Source organism: Heterodontus francisci, chromosome 1 (assembly GCF_036365525.1).
Source record: "Heterodontus francisci isolate sHetFra1 chromosome 1, sHetFra1.hap1, whole genome shotgun sequence".
In the NCBI taxonomy this organism is placed as follows: domain Eukaryota; kingdom Metazoa; phylum Chordata; class Chondrichthyes; order Heterodontiformes; family Heterodontidae; genus Heterodontus; species Heterodontus francisci.
The window spans coordinates 101,673,343-101,698,217 of record NC_090371.1 but is presented as its reverse complement, the minus strand read 5'-3'; the positions used below and the strand labels follow the sequence as shown (position 1 = coordinate 101,698,217).

The 24,875-nt window shown below is 42.9% G+C and overlaps 1 long non-coding RNA gene across 1 annotated transcript; it reads left to right on the top strand.

Annotated features, from left to right (window-relative positions):
* Window positions 1–24,620, top strand: LOC137382705 (uncharacterized). Its single transcript, XR_010977266.1, has 3 exons — window positions 1–205; window positions 11,036–11,238; window positions 22,899–24,620. It is a non-coding gene; the product is annotated as an uncharacterized lncRNA (long non-coding RNA).
* The last annotated feature ends 255 nt before the right edge of the window (window positions 24,621–24,875 follow it).

Below are 24,875 nucleotides of genomic sequence, written 5' to 3'. Positions count from 1 at the left end.
CTCCTGTTGACACCCTGCCCCTGCTTTTATCTGTTGGTTACTGGCACAGTTTTCTCTGTGGCTCGCTTTGGCACCACTGCTGACATCTGTACTGAGATCACCTAACTCAACATAGACTGAGAATCAAAGCGGGATTGACTGCTCAGTTATACATTGCCTTTAGCAGTTGAATCACAACCGTGGAAGGAAGGGAGAACACAATAAGGTTAATATGTGATACGTGTTTGTTTCTACTTGTGAATGCATTCTTACCACAGGTGATATGCAGTTCCCTGCAGGAGTGGGATGACTAACAGATCAGTAGGAAAGTTGTAACCACATTGGATCTGAAGTGACAGCTCTGCAGTATGGATGTAACTTTTCTTTTTGTGGAACTGTTGAATCAAATCATAATGTCAATTGTTCTCAGAGCCAACATGATTAAAACATGTTTTCATACAAACAAATAAAAAAGAAAGATGAGAAATGAGCAGTGGGACCCCTTAATATTCACCTGATTGTTAATTGATGCATTTTTGGGAATCCTTCCCAATCACGAGTAATGCTATTTCCTTGGAGAGGCAGAACTCCAGAGAACAGGAACTATAACCAATTTCAGGAAAAAAAAATCTTGAGAAATCCCTCCCAAGGCAATCAAGAAAGCTGCAGCAGACCATGGTTACCTGTGATGCATCACTAGACATACATAAATAATATCTACTCCACACACCCCCACATAGGAATTGTACTTATACTCTCGAACCAGGGGACATAGCCACAAAATAAGGGGTTAAGACTGAGATGAGGAGGAATTTTTTCACTCAGAGGGTGGTGAATCTTTGGAATTCTCTACCCCATAGGGCTGTGGAAGCGCAATCATTGAGCATGTTCAAGACTGAAATTGATGGCTATTTGGATACTAATGACATCAAGGGATATATGGATAGCAGCGTTGAGGTAGATGATCAGCCACAATCTAATTGAATGGTGGAGCAGGCTTGATGGGCTGAATGGCCTATTCCTGCTCCTATGTTCCTAATAACTTGCATTTATCTAGCTACTTTAATATGAAGAATAAATCAGGATGGTCCACAGACAGATATTGATAAGGTAACATATGCCAAGCCTTGAAAGGGTGAAGGGAGAGATTAGGATTTAGGATTAGTTTGAGAAGGCGTTAAAAGGTGGAAAGAGTAGATGTGAGCGCAATCCAAAGAAAAGGACAAAGGTAACTGATGTTCTGCCACCAAATGTGTTACAAAAGGCACATGGGTTGCACAAAAGGCCAGAATCAAAGGACGAGAAGGTGCGGGAGTATAAAACTCGAGGAGATTTCAAACATATGGTGGGACCAAGGCACAGAAGGATTTATAGATATGGATATGAATTTTAAATGGAATACTTTTGGGAAAGTAGAACCAATGCAAAGAGAGATTTAGAATGTCTGAATGTTAATGCACACTGTGGTTAATAGGGTTGGTGAGCTACAAGCAAAAATAGTCATGTGGGAATATGATGTGGTGGCAATGATGGAAGTGTGGCATTTACTATTCAAGGATGTAAAGTGTTCAGAAAAGATAGGGAAGGAAAAAAGGGAGGAGGGATGGCAGTACTGATTAAAGAAGACATTATAGTGTTGGAAAGAGAGGAAGTCCTTGAGGGGCAAAGACAGAATCCATTTGGATAGAGTTGAGAAGCAAAAAGGGTATGATCACACTACTGGGGCTATTCAAAAGGCCTCCAAATAATGAGAGAAATAAAGGAGTAAATCTTCAGGGGAATCAATTACCTTCGGGAGCTGAAAATGTTGGACCTGCGAGGGAACGCAGGAGTCGGCGCGTGCTGACTGAGTTTGAAAAAAAGAAAATTGAATAGTGACGTCACAGGAAAGCTGTAAGGTGATTGGCTGGTGCGTAATTGCTGTTAGGGAGTATCTGTAAATAGCTAGGTTAGTACACTGCTGTTGGGGTGTGTGTGTTAATAGTATTAATAGCTGGAAATTAGAAAAATGTAAAATTAAAATTTATGTAGCTACCTAATAATTTATTATAATTAATTAAGACAGGCAAGCTTAAGGGAAGTAAGCTGGTGAGTCTACCGTTCCGTTAATTTGTATTTTAAGTGGTAAGTTTTATTGTATTACCAAGGTTTAAGTTAGAGCAGGAAATGCTGGCAAGGAGCGGCATTAATTAAAAATTAATTAAGTAAATAATTAGTTAAATGACTAATTAGTTATTTAAAACACAATAAGGATGACAGGGCAGATGATGTGTTACAGCTGCAGTATGTGCGAGCTCATGGACACCAGTGTGTTTCACAGCAACCATGTCTGCAGTAAGAGTCTGCAGCTCGAGGAGCTTCGGCTCAGAGTCAGTAAGCTTGGAGCCAAGCTACAGACACTGCAATACCTCAGGGAGGGGGAACGTTACCTGGACACTTTGTTCCAGAAGGCCATTGGATAGGGTCTTCTGATTTGGTCAGTGGTTAAAGATAGGAGGATGTGACTGCAAGTGAGTCAGGTAAGGGGATTGAGAAGGCAGAAGTGGAGAATCCTCAGCCCTTGCAATTGTCCAATAGGTTTGATGTTCTTTCAGCTTGTATGGATCAGAGTGAGGACTACAGGGTGGATGGGCAAACTGACCATGGCACCATGGTACAGGAAGCCATTCAAGATGAGGGATAAAATAGGAACGTAGTAGTACTGGGAGACAGTATAGTCAGGGGTAATAGACACCATTCTTGGCAGCCAAGAGTGAGAGTCCAGAAGGCTGCGTTGTCTGCCTGGTGCTAGGGTTCGGGACATCTGCTCAGGGCTGGAGAGGGACTTGCAGTGGGGCAGCGGGATCCTGTTGTTGTGGTCCACCTGGGTACCAGTGATATAGGTAGGACTAGGAAAGAGATTCTCCATAGAAAGTATGAGCAGATAGGGGATAAATTAAAAAGCAGAACGTCAAAGGTAATAATCTCTGAGCCATGAGGAAATTGGAGTAGGGTAAATAAGATTAAAGAGTTAAATGTGTGGCTCAAAGATTGGGATGTGGGAGAAATGGGTTTTGGTTCATGGGACACTGACACCAGTACTGGTGTGGGAGCTGTACCATTGGGACGATCTACACCCTCTGGGACTAGTGTTCTGGCGAGTTGCATAACTAGGGCTGTAGGGAGGGCTTTAAACTAAATAATGGGGGCGAGGAATCAAGTGAGAGAAGACATATATTAAAGAGAGAAGACAAGGCAAGAGAACAAAGTATCAATAAGGGCAATAATAATGAGTGTGGCAGGAAGGGACAGAATGCTCAAAATTAAAAGTGTGCAATCAGCTAAGACTAGAGGTTGCATAAATAGTAAAAAGACAGAACTAAAGGCTCTGTATTTGAATGTGTATAGCATTTGTAACAAATGAATTGATAGCTCAAATAGAAATAAGTATGTACGATCTGATAGCCATTACAGAGACATGGCTACAAGATTACAAAGTCTGGGACCTGAATATTCAAGGGTACATGACATTTCAGAAGGACAGGAAACTAGGAAAAAGTGGAGGGGTAGCTCTGTTAATTAAGGATGACATTAGCGCAATAAAGAGATGTGACCTTAGTTCTGAAAATCAAGGTGTAGAATCAGTTTGGGTAGAGATAAGAAATAGTAAAGGTCGGAAGTCACTTGTGGGAGTAGTTCATAGGCCCTCTAACAGTAACCACACTGTAGGAAGGGGTATACAGGAAGAAATAATGGAGGCTTGTGAGAAAGGTATGGTGATAATCATGGGTGATTTTAATTTCGAGATAGACTGGACGAATCAGATTGGCTAAGGTAGCCTGGAAGATGAGTTCATGGAGTGTTTTCAGGCCAGTTTCTTGCAGCAGCACATTCTGGAGCCAACCAGAGAGCAGGCTATTCGAGATCTGGTAATGTGTAATGAAACAGGATTAATTAATGACCTAATTGTAAAGGCACCCCGAGGTAGCAGTGATCACAACATGATTGAATTTCGTATTCAGCTTGAGGATGAGAAGAGTAGATCTAAGACTAGTGTTTTAAACTTAAATAAGGGTAATTATTTTGGCTTGATGACAGAACTGGCTAAAGTAAACTGGGAAATTAGGTTAAGGGATAGGTCATTAGAGATGCAGTGGCAGACATTTAAAGAGATATTTCACAACACTCAGCAAGGATATATTCCAGTGAGAAAGTAAGTCTCTAGGGGAAGGGCATGCCATCCGTGGCTAACAAAGGAAGTTAAATATAGTATCAAATTGAAAGAAAAAATTACAATTCAGTGAAGAGTAGTGGCAGGTCAGAAGATTGGTCAGAAGATAAAAAAATAGCAAAGAATGACTAAAAGAAGAATGAGAGAGAAATTAGAGTATGAGAGAAAGTTAGCTAGATATATAAAAATGGAAACTAAGAGTTTCTACAGGTATTTAAAAAGGAAAAGAGTAAGTAACATATTGTATTATATTGTTGTAAATGTTCATGTATTAGAACCATAGAACCATAGAAAAATTACAGCACACAAGGAGGACATTCAGCCCGTTGTGTTTGTGCCGGCCGAGAAAACTAGCTGCCCAATCTAATTGTTGTAAATGTTCTTCCTTACATTCCCCCTGTATCTCTTGATCAAACCCTTAAATCTCTGTTCCCTAGTCCTTGTACGATCAACGAATGGGAACAGTTTTTCTTTGTCTGCTTATCTAAACCCATCATAATCATGTACACCTCTGTCAAATCTCCCCTCAATCTCCTTTGCTCCAAAGAGAACAACACCAACTTCTCCAACCTAACCTTGTAGCTAAACTCCCTCATTCCTGGGAACATTCTGTTAAGTCTCCTCTGCACCCTCTCAAGGACCCTTACATCCTTCCTCAAGTGTGGTGACTGTAATATTACTCATTCTTTTGGTGTGTGAACTATTGTAAGATTTACAGGATTACAAGTAATATCCAAAGAATATGTGGGGTTTTATAGTAACTTAAACTGGAATATATATACAGCTACTACAGCAGCACACCTACACATGTCTTACTCTGTCAGGCTACACACACAACTCTCTGGTCACCTGTGAAGCGACATTATTTCCTTCGGTTACTCTTCACTTCCAGTCTCTCAAAGTGATCCCACAACATCTCCCTTTTCTCCAAAGATAAAACTCATGTACAATATCCAATGATGTTGCAGTCCAGACTAACTCTACAGGAATAATAAAGCAAAACATAATTTACAAGTAAGCAAGTTTAAAATTCTCTAAAATGTAGAGAAGGTTTGCCTATTGGTCCCGATCCTGCTATCGTAAACCTCTTCTCAGAGCTGAGCTCGTCTTTATGACTCCTCCGAGACTCTGGTAACTCAGAAGTCTGGTTAGCATGCTCTTCCTTTCTGCTCCTCGCCTCTGTACATTCACCTTCAGACTTTGCCTTTGAATGTGTCTGCGATGCCACAGGGTTATCAAATGCAGAATTGTCATACAGCTCTCTGAGTTGACTTCGGTTCCGTCTGAGATTCGTACCATTGGTGTCTTGACCTCATATGATCTGGGCTGGTTGAATATCCTAGCAACCTCTGCAAGATACCAAGTTCCCGATGATAATTGTGGACTCTGACCTTCTGTCCTACTCACAATCGAGGTAAATCTGATCCTGCTTGCCTGTCATTCAATGGCTTCATTTTCCCTTGTTGGAAAAAAGTATCTCCTTTACTGTGGAAAACTTAGGGAGATGATGACTGGGCAGTGTAGTTCTTACCTGCCTTCCAAATATCAACTCTGCAGGTAATGATAAGCTCATGTATGATGGAGTAGTTCGTAGGTGCAGCATTGCAACCTTGAGATCTTATCCCATGTGCCTACACTTCAAAATTAATGATTTGATGGTGTGTACCATGCGTTCAGCCATACTCTTGGACGTTGGAATAATGTGGTGACGATGTTACGTGATGGACTCCCCACCTGGCACACATGGCTTCGAATGGTCGTCTTGCATATTGTGGCCTATTATCAGAGATAATTTCTTCCGGCACACCAAATAGGCTGAACAGAGCAGTGACAATATCAGCAAACCACTGCCCTTGATGTATCCAGTAGCCAACCGATGATCGGAAACTTGGTGAAGTAATCTGTAACAAGGAGGAAATCATCACCTTGAACGAGAAATAAATCTGTGCCTATCTTCGCCCAGGGATGTGAACATGTTTCATGTGGAATCAAGGGGTCCTTCTGTTGATTTGGCTATTAACTTTGACATGCCTCACAGGATTTCACCACCATCTCAATGTCACTCTTGATTTCCTGTATGGTGTCAGACCATCCTTCCACAACAAAGATAGGGTAGGGGTCACCTGCCATCTCATCTCTTAGCTGCTCACAATTGTGGGGTCCAAAACACATGTGGTCGATCTTCAGGACATCTTCAATCTCAGTATCCACGCCGTGGACATGCAAATCTAGCGAGACATCTGCATCTTTATTCGGGTTAGGCATCCTGCTCAGGGTTCCGATGTGACCATTTTGCTTCCCAGTTTTTATCGGGCGTCACAATCGTAGCCCTGGACCTTCACCAAAAGCATCTGCAACTGTGGAGGAGCACTCGCTTGTGCCATATGGTTTCAAGTGGCTTGTGGTCACTCTCCACGGTAGAACATTTTCTTAACAAATAAGTGTGAAACTTAGCGATACTAAAAACCAGAGATAAGGTTTCACATTTGATATTAGAATAATTGGATTGGTTTAATAACAAACTCTTCGACGTGAAGGTGATTGGCTTCCCTTCCTTCATGATGCAGACACCTAATCCCTTCTGGGACGCGTCAACTTCGAACGTGGTCTCTTTGGTCAAGTCGTTAGATTGTAGCATGCTGTCCTAACTTGACAGAGCTAACTTTAAGGTCTGAAACACCTGCTGGTGGTTTTCCTGCCACATATAAGGGGTATCTTTATGCAGCAGTTCCCGAAGGAGCATTGCTCGCTCAGCAAAATTGGGGATGTACTGGGCCAAAAGGTTGAACAGCCCTAAACACCGTTGTAGGTCATCCCAGTCCTGAGGAGGTGGTATGGCTCTGACGTCTTCAATTTTATCTGGGTTTGGGTGTATTCCTGTGGCAGAATATATCGACTCAATGAAGTTGATATGCTCAACGTTGACCTGGCAGTTGCTGTTAAACACAAGGCCCTCACAACGAGCAGCCAGTATTAGCAAATGCATATTTCAGTCATGCTCTGCCTTGTTCTGCCCCATCACTGAAATATTGTCAGCTATACAGATACAGTCTGGGACACTTTCCGTTATTCTGTACATGTATTGTTCCCAGAGGACCTTTTTCTCTGAGATCACTAATTAACCCTGCCTCATTTCAGAATATTAGAACTAAAATAGCTTTGTCTCTAGTTGATTCCACATTGTATTGTTCTAGGAAACTGTCATGAATTCTATAAACTCATCTTCTTGACTACCTTTGTCAAATTGATTTGTGCATTCTATATGAAGATTAAAGTCCCCCAACAATTTTTACATTGACTTTATTACAAGCTCCAATTATTTCTTGCTTAATGCTCTGTCCAATGGTTTAACTACTATTAGGGAGCCGATAAACTACTCCCATCAACGTTTTCTGACCCTTGTTATTCCTAATCTCCACCCATACTGAGTCTGCTTCCTCATCTTCTGACTCCTTTCTTGCGACTGTCCTTATGTCATCCTTATCATCAGGGCTACCCCTTTTCCTTTCCATTCTGTCTATCATTTTGAAATAAAAACAGAAAGTGTTGGAAATACTCAGCAGATCAGGCAGCATCCGTGGAAAGAAAAGCAGAATTAACGTTTCAGGTCTGTGACCTTTCATCAGAACTGAAACGTTAACCCTGCTTCTCTCTCCACAGATGCTGCCTGACCTGCTGAGTATTTCCAGCATTTTCTGTTTTTATTTCAGATTTCCAGCATCTGCAGTATTTTGCTTTTGTCTTTTTGAGATGTTGCGTGCGCTTGGAATATTTATTTCCCAACCTTGGTCACATTGCAACCAAGTGGTAATTATATCAAACCAATTTATATATATTTGTGCCACTAGTTCATCTGACTTGTGACAAATTCTTCATACACTCAGATAATGAGCCTTTAATTTTATTTTTGTACCACTATTCTTTGCATGGACCTTATTCAATGGTGCACTGTTAAACTCTCTGTTCCTTCCTATCCCACTCTGCTTGTCTTTACCCAAATCATTATATTTCTCTATTGCCTCCACTTTTTTCTGTAGATTTCTAAAATCTTCCTTCACCTGACCTCTGCCCACACCCCCCACTTTTAGTTTAAAGCCCTATCCACAGCCCTTGTTATACGATTTGCCAGGACATTGATCTCAGCCTGGTTTAAGTTGAACAACTCACTTTCCCCGGTACTGGTACCAGTGCCCCATGAATCAAAACCCTTTCTTTCCACACCACTCTTTGAGTCACACATTTAACTTTTTAATCTTTGTGACCCTATGTCAATTGGCATGTGGTTCATGTAACAATCCAGAGGTTATTTCCTTTGAGGGTCTGTGTTTTAACTTTTGCTCTAACTCCTTAAAGTACGACAACCAGATCCTCCAGCTCCCACTCCAAGTTCGTCTCCTGTCATGAGGAGATGTCTTTAACACTGGGCAGGCCACAGAACCTTCAGAACTCACTTCGTGGCTGGATAAAATAGCATATATCAATCTCTTTGTCCGTAATACATCCCACCCCACCTCTTACTACCCGCTTACTATTTACTTGCCAGTAGAAGATTTTTGGGTTCTCTTTTATGTTAACTGCCATTCTATTTTCATATTTTCTCTTTGCCAATCTTATTTTCTTCCTCACTTCACCTGTCAACTTATTGTATTTGGCCTGGTTCTCGTTTGAAAAATTCACCTGACATAAAATCATACACCCTCTTTTTTTGCTTCATCATATTCTCGATCTCACTCATCATCCAAGGAGCCCCAGCTTCAGTTCCTCTACTTTTCCCACTTTTTGGAATGTACCTAGCCTGTCCTTGAAACATCTCCTCCTTAAAGATCATCCATTGCTCCGTTACAGTTTTTTGTGTCAGTCTTTGGTTCCATTTTACCCTGGCTAGATCCCCTCTCATCCCAGTGAAGTTACTCCCCTCTTCCAATTTAAAAGTTCTAGTTTAGATTGTTTCTTGTTCTTCTTCATTGCTAATCTAAACCTTATGATATGATGATCTCTGTTACCAAGGTGTTCCCCCAGAGACACTTGGTCCACTTCACCTACCTTTTTCCCAGCACTAGATCCAGCAATGCTTCCTTCCTATTTGGAGTGAGAACAAGTCAATGAAGTTCTCCTGAACGCATTTCAGAAATTCCTCCCCCCATACCCTTTACTCTAACATTATCCCAATCAATATTTGAGTAATTAAAGTCCCCCAATATCACCACTCTATAATTCATTCCCTGAAGATTTGCCTCTCTATTCCTTTCACTATTTGGAGGCCTATAGAATGCCCCAGTAGTGTGATCATACCCTTTTTGCTTCTCAACTCTAACCAAATGGATTCTGTCCTGCCTCCTCAAGGACATCCTTTCTTTCCAACACGACACTGTCTTCCCCCATCAGTACTGCCACACCACCTTCCTTTTTCCCTTCCCTATCTTTTTTGAACACTTGACATCCTTGAATAATAAGCATCCAATTCTCACCATTTTTTTATCCACTTTTCCATTATTGCCACTGGACCATATTCCTACACGGCTAATTATGCTTGTAGCTCACCTACCTTATGCACCACACATTGTGTGTTTACATACATGCACTCTCAATTGTTGGATCCCATTAGTTGCACAAAGAGAGACGAAGTCCGACTGTAGCTTTAAGAAACTTTATTGCAGTACTTCTTGGTTACATCATCAGCAAAGCAAACTACAACAACACCTTTGCCTCCACCTTTCTCCGGGGTGGTGCAGGGAAATCAAGCCTTTCTTATAGTTCTTCATACACATCAGTGACACCCCCTTTATGTTCCCAATTGGTTTACAAACTCTGCAGTTTCTTGGTGTCATGGCCTGATTGGGGTCCTGCCTTGTCAATTTGTTTTTAACTTCTTACTTCATTTTCTCATCCCCCTTATCTGCTTGTGAACCGTTAGGCTGACTGTTATACAAAGGGTTATTATTAAGCAGCCTGCAGCTGTCCTAGTTTTGCTTGCTAGTCTACTCCTACCGATAAGCTGTCTGTGCATCCCTGAAGCTATGAAGTCATTCTGATAAGCTGTCCCTACAGCACTGAATGGGCTACTATTAATTTCTGATAAACTGTCTGCTGAAGCTCTAAAGTTTATTAGTAGTACATGATTGATTAATTATTTCACCTTAAATGTCCCCATATTATTCTGTTCTCGAAAATTCTGTTCTCACACTCAACCTGCCTTTGTATTCCTGAAAGCCTTTCTTAGTTCACTTCTATCTAGTATGGTGCTATTTCCTTCTCCAGTACTATCCAACACTCTCACTTCTTTATGCACCTTATTTCTCTTTTTTATTTCTACATGCTGATGCCTATCCACCTGCCAATTTAGTTTAAATACTTCCTAACCACACTAGTGAACCTCCTGTGAGAACATTGGTCCCAGTTCTATTGAGGTGCAAGTGGTCCCAATGCCCCAAGAATCTGCTGCACAATGGTGCCCTCCTGCGCCATGCCTCAAGCCATGCATTGATCCTCCTTATCTTCCTTTTTCCACTCTGACTAGCACGTGGCAGTGGGAGTAATACAGAGATTAGTACCTTCAAGATCCCACTTTTTAATTTCCTCCCTCGTTCCTGAAAGTCTGACTGTAGGACCTCAGTTCCTGCTCTCCCTATGTCGTTGGTACCAACATGTACCACAACTTCTGGCTCACTCCTTTCCCATTGCAGAATATTCTGCACCCTCTCTGTGATGTTCTTTGCTCTGGCATCACAGAGGCAAACACCATACAGGACTCATGCTGATGGTTACAGTAATGCCTGTCTGTTCCCCTAACTATGGAATCTCCTATAACAACTTCATTTCTACTCTGTGCTGTTCTCTCTTGTGCAGTTCCTTGCCCATTGGTGCCATAGTCTGGACTGCACTCTTTCAAGATGTCATCACTCCCAGCAATCTCCAATGCTGAGTACCAGTTTGAGAGTGGCACACACCCTGAAGACTCCTGCACCTCCTGTCTCTTCCTACTCTTCTGGATGACCCCCCATCTACGATCCTGAACTTGCTCTGCCTGTGGAGTGACCATCTCCTGGAAGGTAAGATTCAGGAAACTTTCATCCTCCCTGATGCTCCGCAGTGATTCCAGCTGCCCCTCAAACTTGGAAACCATGAGCTCAAGCTCAAGCAGCTAGAAACACTTCCTACACATGTGGTCCTCCAAGACACATGAAGTATTCTGAAGTTCCCACATGGCGCAGGAATTGCAAGCAACAGGTCTGAGCTGCTCACCCATGATCTAAAAATCTCTATTCCATCTTTTAAAATCTAGTTAGTACCTTGTTTAAACTATTACTTTTAATTAATGCCTCTAAACCTGCTCTGCTACTACTCTTATTATTAATTCACTTACTGTTATTACTTACCTCAATTTAAATTTTTGAATTTCCTGGCTCTTAGTTTAAACAAAAGCCCTAGTTTAGAGAGAGAAAAAGAGAGACATACTTACCTGCTTTCCTGTGATGTCACACTTTAATTTTTTTCTCATTTTTTCTCAACGCTCTGTCTCCCACTGACTCCCTGCTGCCACTTTTAACTGTGGCTCTCTGGTACTGTTCGCTTTGAGGCTCACTTGCTCTGTCTCCCACTGACTCCCCACTGTCATTTTTAACTGTGGGTCTCCAGAAGTGTTCTCTCTCCGGCTCACTCACTGACTCCCGACATTTAACTGTAGTTGTCCAGCAGTGTTTTCTCTCAGGCTCGCTCTCTAGAAGAGACAGAGAAGAATGTATCCAAGTTTGCTGAAGCGACAAAGCGAGGTGGCAACGTAAGCTGTGAGGAGGGCATAAAAAGGCTGCAAAGAGATTTAGACAGGTTAAATGAGTGGGTAGCAAGATTCCAGATGGAGTATAATGTGGGGAAGTGTGAGGTTATGCACTTTGGTAGTGTCATTCCCAGTAAAGGCATATCCTATTCATAGGAACAAAGAACAAAGAAAATTACAGCACAGGAACAGGCCCTTCGGCCCTCCAAGCCTATGCCGATCCAAATCCTCTATCTAAACCTGTCGCCTATTTTCTAAGGGTCTGTATCTCTTTACTTCCTGCCCATTCATGTATCTGTCGAGATACATCTTAAAAGACGCTATCGTGCCCGCGTCTACCACCTCCGCTGGCAATGCGTTCCAGGCACCCACCACCCTCTGCGGAAAGAACTTTCCACGCATATCCCCCCTAAACTTTTCCCCTTTCACTTTGAACTCGTGTCACCTTGTAATTGAATCCCCCACTCTGGGAAAAAGCTTCTTGCTATCCACCCTGTCTATACCTCTCATGATTTTGTACACCTCAATCAGGTCCCCCCTCAACCTCCGTCTTTCTAATGAAAATAATCCTAATCTACTCAACCTCTCTTCATAGCTAGCGCCCTCCATACCAGGCAACATCCTGGTGAACCTCCTCTGCACCCTCTCCAAAGCATCCACATCCTTTTGGTAATGTGGCGACCAGAACTGCACGCAGTATTCCAAATGTGGCCGAACCAAAGTCCTATACAACTGTAACATGACCTGCCAACTCTTGTACTCAATACCCCGTCCGATGAAGGAAAGCATACCGTATGCCTTCTTGACCACTCTATTGACCTGCGTTGCCACCTTCAGGGAACAATGGACCTGAACACCCAAATCTCTCTGTACATCAATTTTCCCCAGGACTTTTCCATTTACTGTATAGTTCACTCTTGAATTGGATCTTCCAAAATGCATCACCTCGCATTTGCCCTGATTGAACTCCATCTGCCATTTCTCTGCCCAACTCTCCAGTCTATCTATATTCTGCTGTATTCTCTGACAGTCCCCTTCACTATCTGCTACTCCACCAAACTTAGTGTCGTCTGCAAACTTGCTAATCAGACCACCTATACTTTCCTCCAAATCATTTATGTATATCACAAACAACAGTGGTCCCAGCACAGATCCCTGTGGAACACCACTGGTCACACGTCTCCATTTTGAGAAACTCCCTTCCACTGCTACTCTTTGTCTCCTGTTGCCCAGCCAGTTCTTTATCCATCTACCTCGTACACCTTGGACCCCATGCGCCTTCACTTTCTCCATCAGCCTACCATGGGGAACCTTATCAAACGCCTTACTGAAGTCCATGTATATGACATCTACAGCCCTTCCCTCATCAATCAACTTTGTCACTTCCTCAAAGAATTCTATTAAGTTGGTAAGACATGACCTTCCCTGCACAAAACCATGTTGCCTATCACTGATAAGCCCATTTTCTTCCAAATGGGAATAGATCCTATCCCTCAGTATCTTCTCCAGCAGCTTCCCTACCACTGACGTCAGGCTCACTGGTCTATAATTAGCTGGATTATCCCTGCTACCCTTCTTAAACAAGGGGACAACATTAGCAATTCTCCAGTCCTCCGGGACCTCATCCGTGTTTAAGGATGTTGCAAAGATATCTGTTAAGGCCCCAGCTATTTCCTCTCTCGCTTCCCACAGAAACCTGGGATAGATCCCATCCGGACCTGGGGACTTGTCCACCTTAATGCCTTTTAGAATACCCAACACTTCCTCCCTCCTTATGCCGACTTGACCTAGAGTAATCAAACATCTGTCCCTAACCTCAACATCCGTCATGTCCCTCTCCTCGGTGAATACCGATGCAAAGTACTCGTTTAGAATCTCACCCATTTTCTCTGACTCCACGCATAACTTTCCTCCTTTGTCCTTGAGTGGGCCAATCCTTTCTCTAGTTACCCTCTTGCTCCTTATATATGAATAAAAGGCTTTGGGATTTTCCTTAACCCTGTTTGCTAAAGATATTTCATGACCCCTTTTAGCCCTCTTAATTCCTCGTTTCAGATTGTGCCTACAATCCCGATATTCTTTCAAAGCTTCGTCTTTCTTTAGCCTCCTAGACCTTATGTATGCTTCCTTTTTCCTCTTAGCTAGTCTCACAATTTCACCTGTCATCCATGGTTCCCTAATCTTGCCATTTCTACCCCTTATTTTCACAGGAACATGTCTCTCCTGCACGCTAATCACCCTCTCTTTAAAAGCCTCCCACATATCACATGTGGATTTACCTTCAAACAGCTGCTCCCAATCTACATTCACCAGCTCTTGCCGAATTTTGGTATGGTTGGCCTTCCCCCAATTTAGCACTCTTCCTTTAGGACCACTCTCGTCTTTGTCCATGAGTATTCTAAAACTTACGGAATTGTGATCACTATTCCCAAAGTAGTCCCCTACTGAAACTTCAACCGCCTGGCCCGACTCATTCCCCAACACCAGATCCAGTATGGCCCCTTCCCGAGTTTGTAAGGATGCTCCTTACAAATTCTGCTCCATCTAGACCTCTAACACTAAGTGAATCCCAGTCAATGTTGGGAAAATTAAAATCTCCTATCACCACCACCCTGTTGCTCCTACATCTTTCCATAATCTGTTCACATATTTGTACCTCTATCTCACGCTCGCTGTTGGGAGGCCTGTAGTACAGCCCCAACATTGTTACCGCACCCTTCCTATTTCTGAGTTCTGCCCGTATTGCCTCACAGCTCGAGTCCTCCATAGTGCTTTCCTTCAGCCCAGCTGTGATATCCTCTTTGACCAGTAATGCAACTCCTCCACCCCTTTTACCTCCCTCTCTATCCCGCCTGAAGCATCGGTATCCTGGGATATCTAGTTGCCAATCATGCCCTTCCCTTAACCAAGTCTCAGTAATAGCAATAACATCATACTCCCAGGTACTAATCCAAGCCCTAAGTTCATCTGCCTTACCTACTACACTTCTTGCATTAAAACAAATACACCTCAGACCACCAGTCCCTTTGCTTTCATCATCTGCTCCCTGCCTACTCTTTCCCTTAGTCACGCTGACTTCATTATCTAGTTCCTTACAGGCTTTAGTTACTATCTCCTTACTCTCCACTGACCTCATTTGGTTCCCATCCCCCTGCCACATTAGTTTAAACCCTCCCCAACAGCGTTAGCAAAAGCTACCCCAAGGACATTGGTTCCAGTCCGGCCCAGGTGTAGACTGTCCAATTTGTAATAGTCCCACCTCCCCCAGAACCGGTCCCAATGTCCCAAAAATCTGAACCCCTCCCTCCTGCACCATCTCTCAAGCCACGCATTCATCCTGACTATTCTTTCATTTCTACTCTGACTATCACGTGGCACTGGTAGCAATTCTGAGATTACTACCTCTGAGGTCCTACTTTTTAACTTGGCTCCTAACATGGACCATATTCAGCATAGCATCTTCTAGAAATGAATTTTCCTTTTGTTTTAATTGACCCACAATGGACATTAAAAGTGAACATGGGCTGCAAAGATGGCTGCCGGAGGTCAGGACTTGTGTATTCAAAAACTGATTCACTGTCTGAAAGGACAAAAGAAAATCCTCCAGACGAAGAGGTGTCATCAACACCCATCCTGAAACCATCAGGAGATTATCCTGAATTGAATGGGTTTCTCTTGAAACAAAGAAGGTGATTGTTTTTACCCTCCTCAGGATGAATGTAGAAACATAGAAAATAGGAGGAGGAGTAGGCCATTCAGCCCTTCGATCCTGCTCTGCCATTCATTATGATCATGGCTGATCATCCAACTCAGTAGCCTGTTCCCGCATTCACCCCATCCCCTTTGATCCCTTTAGACTCAAGAGCTATATCTAACTCCTTCTTGAAAACATACAATGTTTTGGCCTCAACTGCTTTCTGTGGTAGCGAATTCAACAGGCTCTGGGTGAAAAAATTTCTCCTCATCTCATTCCGGAAAGGTTTACCCTGTATCCTTAGACTATGACCCCTGGTCCTGGACTCCCCCACCATCGGGAACATCCTTCCTGCATCTACCCTGTCAAGTCCTGTTAGAATGTTATAGGTTTCTATGAGATCCCCCTCACTCTTTTGAACTCAAAGAATATATTCCTATTCGACTCAATCTCTCCTCATACGTCAGTCCCACCATCCCAGGAATAGATCTGGTAAACCTTCGCTGCACTCGCTCTATAGCAAGAACATCCTTCCTCAGATAAGGAGACCAAAACTGCACACAATATTCCAGGTGTGGCCTCACCAAGGCCCTGTATAATTGCAGCAAGACATCCCTACTCCTGTACTCGAATCCTCTCGCTATGAAGGCCAACATACCATTTGTCCTTTTTACCGCCTGTTGCACCTGCACGCTTACCTTCAGCGACTGGTGTAGGAGAACACCCAGGTCTCGCTGCATATTCCCCTCTCTCAGTTTATAGTCATTCAGATAATAATCTGCCTTCCTGTTTTTGCTACCAAAGTGGATAACCTCACATTTATCCACATTACACTGCATCTGCCATGCATTAGCCCACTCACTCAACCTGTCCAAATCACCCTGAAGCCTCTTTGCATCCTCCTCACAACTCACCCTCCCACCCAGTTTTGTGTCATCTGCAAATTTGGAGATATTACATTTAGTTCCCTCATCTAAATCATTAATGTATATTGTGAATAGCTCGGGTCCTCGCACCGATCCCTGCAGTACCCCACTAGTCACTGCCTGCCATTCGGAAAAAGACTCATTTATCCCTACTCTTTGTTTCCTGTCCGCCAACCAATTTTCTATCCATCACAATACGCTACCCCCAATCCCATGTGCTTTAATTCTACACGATAATCTCTTATGTGGGACTTTGTCGAAAGCCTTCTGAAAGTCTAAATAAACCACATCCACTGGCTCCCCCTCATCAACTCTACTACTTACATCCTCGAAGAATTCTAGTAGATTTGTCAAGCATGATTTCCCTTTCGTAAATCCATGCTGAATCTGCCCAATTCTACCACTGTTCTCTAAGTGCTCTGCTATAAAATCTTTGACTCTAGAATTTTGCCCACTACTGACGACAGGCTGACTGTTCTATAATTCTCTGTTTTCTCTCTACCTCCCTTTTTAAATAGTGGGGTTACATTAGCTACCCTCCAATCTGTAGGAACTGTTCCAGAGTCTAAAGAATCTTGGAAGATGACCACCAATGCATCCACTATTTCTAAGTACTCTGGGATGCATACCATCAAGCCCTGTGGATTTATCGGCCTTCAATCCCATCAATTTCCCCAACACTATTTCTCTACTAATACATATTTCTTTCAGTTCCTCTCTCTCGCTAAGCCCTATGTTCCCCAACATTTCTAGTATGATATTTGTGTCCTCCTTTGTGAAGACAGAACCAAAGTATGCATTTAGTTGGTCAGCCATTTCTTTATTCCCCAGAATAAATTCCCCTATTTCTGACTATAAGGGACCTACATTTGTCTTCACCAATCTTTTTCTCTTCACATACCTTTAGAAACATTTACAGTCAGTTTTTATGTTCCCCGCAAGCTTGCTCTCGTACTCTATTTTCCCCTTTTTAATCTATCCCTTGGTCCTCCTTTGCAGAATTCTAAACTGCTCCCAATCCTCGGGTCTGTTGTTTTTCCTGGCTGATGTATATACCTCTTCCTTGGATCTAATGCTATCTCTAATTTCCCTCGTAAGCCATGGTTTGGCTACCTTTCCCGTTTTACTTTTGCACCTCAGAATCAACTACGTCACTCTCCATCTTGATGAAGAATTCTATCATATTATGGTCGCTCATTCCCAAGGGGTCTCGCACCACTAGATTGTCAAATACTCCTCTTTCATTACACAATACCCAGTCTAGGATGGTCTGTTCTCTAATTGGTTCCTCAACGTATTGGTCCAGAAAACCATCCCATATACACTCCAAGAATTCCTCCTCTACGGTATTGTGACTAATTTGATTTGGCCAATCTATATGCAAATTAAAAACACCCATAATTACAGATGTTCCTTTATCGCATGCATTTCTAATTTCCTGTTTAATGCCATTCCCAACATCACCACTACAGTTTGGAGGTCCATATACAACCCCCACTAATGTTTTTTGCCCCTTAGTCTTTCTCAGCTCTACCCATACAGATTCCACATCATCAGAGCTAATATCTTTCCTCACTATTGCGTTAATTTCCTCTTTAACCAGCAATGCAACTCCACCGCCTTTTGCTTTTTGTCTGTCCTTCCTAAATACTGAATATCCCTGGATGTTCATTTCCCATCCCTGGTCACCTTGCAGCCATGTCTCCGTAATTCCGATTATATCATACCAGTTTACATCGATTTGCACGATTAATTCATCCACTTTATTGCGAATGCTCCACACGTTAAGGCACAAAGCCTTAAAGCTTGTCTTTGTAACATTACTTGTCCCCTTCCCACTATTTTTCACTGTGGCCCTGTTTGATTCTGGCCCTTGATTTCTCTGCCTATCACTTTTCTTATTCCCCTTACTCTCTTTGTTCTTGTCTTTGATCCCTCCTCCTCTGACTCCTTGCAAAGGTTCCCATCCCCCTGCCATTTTAGTTAAAACCCTCACCAACCACTCTAGCAAATACTCCCCCTAGGACATCAGTCCCGGTCCTGCCCAGGTGTAACCCGTCCAGTTTCTACTGGTCCCACCTCCCCCAGAACCAGTCCCAATGCCTCAGGAATCTAAAACCCACCCCCTCACACCATCTCTTCAGCCACGTATTCATCCGATATATCCTGCTATTTCTACTCTGACTAGCACATGGCATTGGTAGTAATCCTGAGATCACTACCTTTGAGGTCCTACTTCTCAACTTACTTCCTAGCTCCCTATATTCTGCTTTTAGGACTTCATCCTTTTTTTTTACCTATGTCATTTGTACCAATGTGTACCACGACCACTAGCTGTTCACCCTCCCCCCTTCAAAATGTCCTGTTACCGCTCTGAGACATCCTTGACCCTAGCACCAGGGAGGCAACATACCATCCTGGAGTCTCTTTTGCAGCCACAGAAATGTCTGTCTATTTCCCTTACAATTGAATTCCCTTATAACTATTGCATTCCCACACTTTTTACTCCTCCCCTGTGCAGCAGAGCCAACCGTGGTGCAACAAATTGGGCTGTTGCTGCTTTCTCCTGAGTGGCCATTCCCCCCAACAGTATCCAAAGCAGTATACCTGTTTTGCAGGGGAATAGCCACAGGAGATTCATGAACTGCCTGCCTAGCCCTCTTGCTCTGCCTGGTGGTCACCCACTCCCCTCCTGCCTGTGGGGTCTGAGCCTGCGGTGTGACCCACCTCTCTATATGTGCTATCCACAATACTCTCCACCTCGTGGATGCTCCACAGTGTCCCCAGCTGCCGCTCCAGCTCCAAAACCCAGGCTTCCAGGAGCTGCAGCTGGATACATTTCCTGCACATATGCTGGTCCCGGGCACTGGAAATAATCCTGGTTTCCGACATGGAGCATGAGGAGCACACCACGGCTTTGAGCTCTCCTGCCATGACTTAACCCTTTAAATTAAATTAAACCTTCTGGAAGATCTTAATGTCCAATAATATCGGTTACTCTAGGGCCCTTGTTCTCCGGTCCTCATTACTACAGAACTCCCTAAAAAAAAGCACTACTTACTATATTTGAAATAAACTTTAAACTTTTCTTACCTGAGATACTTACCCAGCTATTTCGAGCTATTCCTGAACAACAGTGACTCACCAACCAATCACCTTGCAGCTCTCCTGTGACGTCACTGTTGGCTTTTTTTTTTCAAAACTCAGGCGCGCTGCCACTGCACTTTTAAACTCAGCCGGTCTCACTCAGTCTCGCTCCTTCCCGCTGCCGCTGCACTTTTAAACAGTGCCGGTCTCACTCAGTCTCGCTCCTTCCCGCTGTCGCAGCACTTTTAAACTGTGCCGGTCTCACTCAGTCTCGCTCCTTCCTGCTGCTGCTACACTTTTAAACTCTGCTGGTCTCACTCACTCACTCAGTCTCATGTCTTACAATAATAAACCAGGGTGGGGCTAAGTAACCTAGACACCCACCATATTTGGAAAAGGAACTGTGAGAAGTCACATGGTGGGGCAGCCATGTTGGTCTCCTTTTAAAAATCTTTGAAATACAGACTACAGGAAAAAGCCAGTAGCAGACCAGGCAGTACCAACATGCCTTAAAAGAAGTGGAAGTTGTAACATCTTAAGGTCTCTGAACCTGTTCCTTTTCAAGTCCACAAACCTCATAAGTGATGAGACTACAAGGAACTAACCTGTTGAAAATCCACCCCATTGAGAGAATCCTGCAATGACTTTTATATATGACTCCGGCTATTGAGTCCACCTAACTATGCTTCAGGAGTGAAAACGCCTTCCTCACAGGGCCCGCAATGCATGCCTTTTCTCTAAGACAAGTCAAATCACATGACTCATAAACTATTCCTTTGCTCGCAATTTATAAAATTGCACTATCCTTTTAACGGCTTTCTTTCTCGAGTGTGTGTGTGTGAGTGTGTGTGTGAGAGTCGAGAGTGAGTAACGTAGTGTTAGACTTTAGGGGTGAACTTGTGAAGAAAAATAATCCTCTTTATTTGAACCCACGAAAAGCGTGCTGCTGTTTATTCACATTGGCCATTTACTCAGGGGTTAAGAAACACACACATCTTTGTTAAAAACAACCTGATTACAGATGCTAAAGGAAAAAGAACTGGGGTTTCAGTTCTCTCTCAATTCTGTCCATAACAGTAGTAATAGAAAAGCAGAATATTTTTTAAAAGGCGTGAAACTGTTAATGTTGATGTTCAGAAGGACTTGGGTCTACTTATACAAGGAACACACAAAGTTGGCATGGAGGTACAGCAGACAATTAGGAAGGTAAATTACGTGTTGGCCTTTATTGCAAGGGGATTGGAGTACAAGAACAAGGAAGTCTTGCTACAATTGTACAGGCCTTTGTTTAGGCCATCGCTGGAGTACTGTGCGCAGTTTTGGTCTCCATCGCTAGGGAAGGATATACTTGCATTGGAGGCGGTACAGCAAAGGTTCTCTGGATTGGTCCCTGGGATGAGGCTGAGTAAATTGGGTCTATACTCTCTGGAGTTTAGAAGAATGAGAAGTGATCTCATTGCAACATACAAGATTCTGAAGGAGCTTGACAGGGTAAACACTGAGAGGTTGTTTCCCCTGGCTGGGAAATTTAGAACATGAGGGCACAGTCTTGGGATAAGGGGCCGATCATTTAGGACTGAGGTGAGGAGAAATTACTTCACTCGGAGGGTTGTGAATGTTTACAATTGTCTACCCCAGAGGGCTGTCGATGCTCCATCATTGAATATGTTCAAGGCTGAGATTGACAGATTTTTGATCTTTCAGGGAATCAAAGGATATGGTGAGTGGGCAGGAAAATGGGGTTGAGGCAGAAGATCAGCCATGATTATATTGAATGGCAGAGCAGGCTCGAGGGGCCGTATGGTCTACTCCTGCTTCTATTTCGCATGTTCTTAAAGGTGTTTTCACAATAATAGAATAACATTCAATTTTGGTTTAAAAAAATGACATTTGGGGTTCTGAAGCAGTAGTTCATTTTACAAGTTGGCACAGCCCATGACGTTTCAAATATAACACAACTGTTTCTGAATTACTAAATGGATAATTCAAACAATATTTCAGAAAGATTTCTGCATAAGTTATTGACGTACTAAAAATGTTATCTTACGAAGACATATTTTGGTATCACATACTAAATCTGCCAGAAGTAAATAAACAACGTCACTGTGGTTTTCCTGTACAATGCGATAAGAATGTTAACACGGTCACACATTCAGAACAAGTTAGAACTTCAAAAGTCAGCAACTTCAATGTTTTATCTGATCTCTTTCAGCAATTCTCCCTAGGAAAATGTGTTGTGAAATGATCTCAATATGATAGCTACATAGACGACACCCACAGGAGTGAGATGGACAGGGCAACTTATCGATCATGAATTTCCAAGTCAGTTTCAGGAAATCTCAATGAGTGCTCCGTTTACTCACTGTATTTCCAATGTGTTTATAATGAATTTTTGTGAGATTTCCATTCACTTCTTAATGCACAAAAGGTTTTGGCCCCTCTTCCTATTTGTGGAAATTAGAAAAGAATGAATAGGATTCCATATTAATGTTAATTCAATTCATTTCATAAACAAGAGAATCACTGCAATGTAACTCAATATTAAACACACTTTATCCCCACCACACCACCTCACCTCCATCCACTAACAACATCCTGACCTGTAACAAGGTCTGTAACCCCATCACACTTCTCTCCCCATTCTCTTCGAGCTTCACCTGCACCAATGCACTTGCATCTCGCCACCTTTTTCATCCTTTTCAAGATCCCCATTTGCAACACATCACACTTCCCTTTCCATTTTCCACTGGTCCTTGTGCATCAGAAAATTGACTTGAAAATTATTATGTTTGCCAAATCTCTCATGGTCTTCAGAAACCTTTTTTAGCATGGAACACCCACTTACCACTTCTTTCTGCTGCCTCCAAAGCACCATCGCTCGCCACTCCTTCAGCCATAAAGCATCCTCCCTCTGGAACTCTCTGATCCAGCATCTTTTCCCTACCATCTTCCACCCTGCCTTTAAGGCTGCCTTTATATGGTTCTCTTCAACCATACTTTGGCCCACTATGCACTGCTCACCCCCCACCCCCCCCCCCCCCCACCCACTTGTTGTCTACTCTTTGCCTTTACACTGTATTGTAGCTTGAGCTGCCTCTCTGCTGGTGAGGAGTGCTATGCAATAAATGTAAGTTATTGCCCTATTATCAGTGTCACACCAACTTGCTTTGTTGAATGATAATTTTCTTTAATCCACTGACTGGAGATCTGAATTTACATTTTTTGCAGAAATTTAAGAGAGAACTGATGAAGGATGACTCTGCTGGCAGCTTAGGATGGCCACCTAATTTGCAACACTGCATTGCAAGGCCTGTGAGGAGGGAGACAAAATGTCTGCTCATTCCCCAGCAAGAACCAAGACCGAGAAAGTTTAAGGGAACTATTTGTTCTTTTTAGCGAGAAGAAATACTGCTAACTGCTATGCTTGAATGACTGAGTGGCTGTCATGTGACAAGCCCCTCCCGATCTGTGGTTTTAAGCTTGTGTTTATCTACAGCAGCAAGGAGAAGCTTCTGGACTCTGACATGTGCAGACCCAAGTGGGGTCCCTCTCTCTCTCTCTCCATTTCAGCTTATGAGTTTTGAATTCTGCCTGTTGACTGACCACGTCTGAGTACTCTGACTACAATCAGAAACCCTGTTGGAGGAAGTCATCCGCATCTCAGTCTCCAAGAGACCCACCGAATCAGTCATCTACCTCATCAAACTAAAAGCCACAGGACCACCGAATTCAGCTAGAAACCAGCCGAACCATCAACCACAAACTGTATAGCCCTTTTTTCTATGGACTGTAACTCAAGCAATCTACCTTTCCCCACTATGTAGGCTATTTGTGCGTGTGCAAACCTCGTGTGTGTTTGTGTGTGTGCATGAAAGTTGGCGCATAGTTTATTATTTTCATTAGTTCAGTTTAGGTACAATAAAGTTAGCCTCTTTCTTTGTTAACTCGAGAAAACCTGTCTGATAGGTTCTTGTTATGATCATAGCAAGTAGGTGATCAAACAACCAGTGAATTGGCCAGTACATCCACTTTAAGAAACAATTAAACCTGTTGTGGTCAAACAAGGAGAAGGAAAAGAGCAAAGCCCTTCGACTCATCCTTGCTTGACTGTAATGGAAATTTGGGGGCTCACATCTGGAATCAAACCCGAAGACAAATGAGAAATTGGAAGTGGGAAACTAAATTGATCCCTAGCAATAATTAAAAAACTTTAATACAAGTTTTCTTGTGGTTTTCAGTGCTCGAGTACTAAAATGCCCACATTCAAGGCCAGTACCTTCCTGGAACAGAGTGAAGTAACTTGGTCCAGGTTAAAAACCCTATCTGTTAAGAGTTGAGGATGTAGCTGGGCAATTAGAGATTACCAACCATCCAAAAGCTAGGAAGCCTGAAATCCTAAAACTTGTGGCCAACCATTTTAAAATTGACACTGAAAAACCAGAATCTGAAACTGTGGGAGCAATTTTGCTGGGTTTTGCTTCTATACCTATTATTTTGTAGACAGATTAACATAATCCTAATAAGAACGTATACATATATTCTCTCTTATATGAGTTGAAAGTATAGCCACACATTGATACAAAATGGAGTTTTAGCCCGAGGCACTGTGGACAGAGCTCACAGCTGGAGCCTGGTACAGCATAACACAGATAACGAGAGGGGGCCCCTCTTATCAGTGAATCTGCAGACTGCCCGGCACCTTCAGGAATGCAGGCCCATTTAAGGTGATAATTGGGAGACTTCAGGACAATGGATGGGACCTGAACTCATCAATTGATGATCAGGGCCGGCATAAGCTGATCAGGTTGCCCCATGATGACTCATCAGTGATTTAATTGGTACTATGTGTAATGTATGTAATCAATAACCATTCTGATTGGATTGTGTCCAGCCGGGATGGGCTGAGTAACTGTACATCCGTTGTGGATTTCCTTTGTTCGGGAGAGTAACACTGGACCGCTTTTAGGTAAGGTGTGCTCTCCATGATATCATGCATAAAGTCTGTTAATTCTCAAAGTCTGAGTCCAGAGAATTTGTTGGATCATTGGGTTAACTGGATTTTCTCCAACAGAAACAGACAAAGTAACATTAGCTAAGGTACAACTAGAACAGAGGAGACTAGAATTAGAATTCCGGAAGGAGAAACAGCAGAAAGAACTTCAGGAAAGAGAAAAAGAGAGAGCTTTCCAGAGAGAGGAGGGGAGA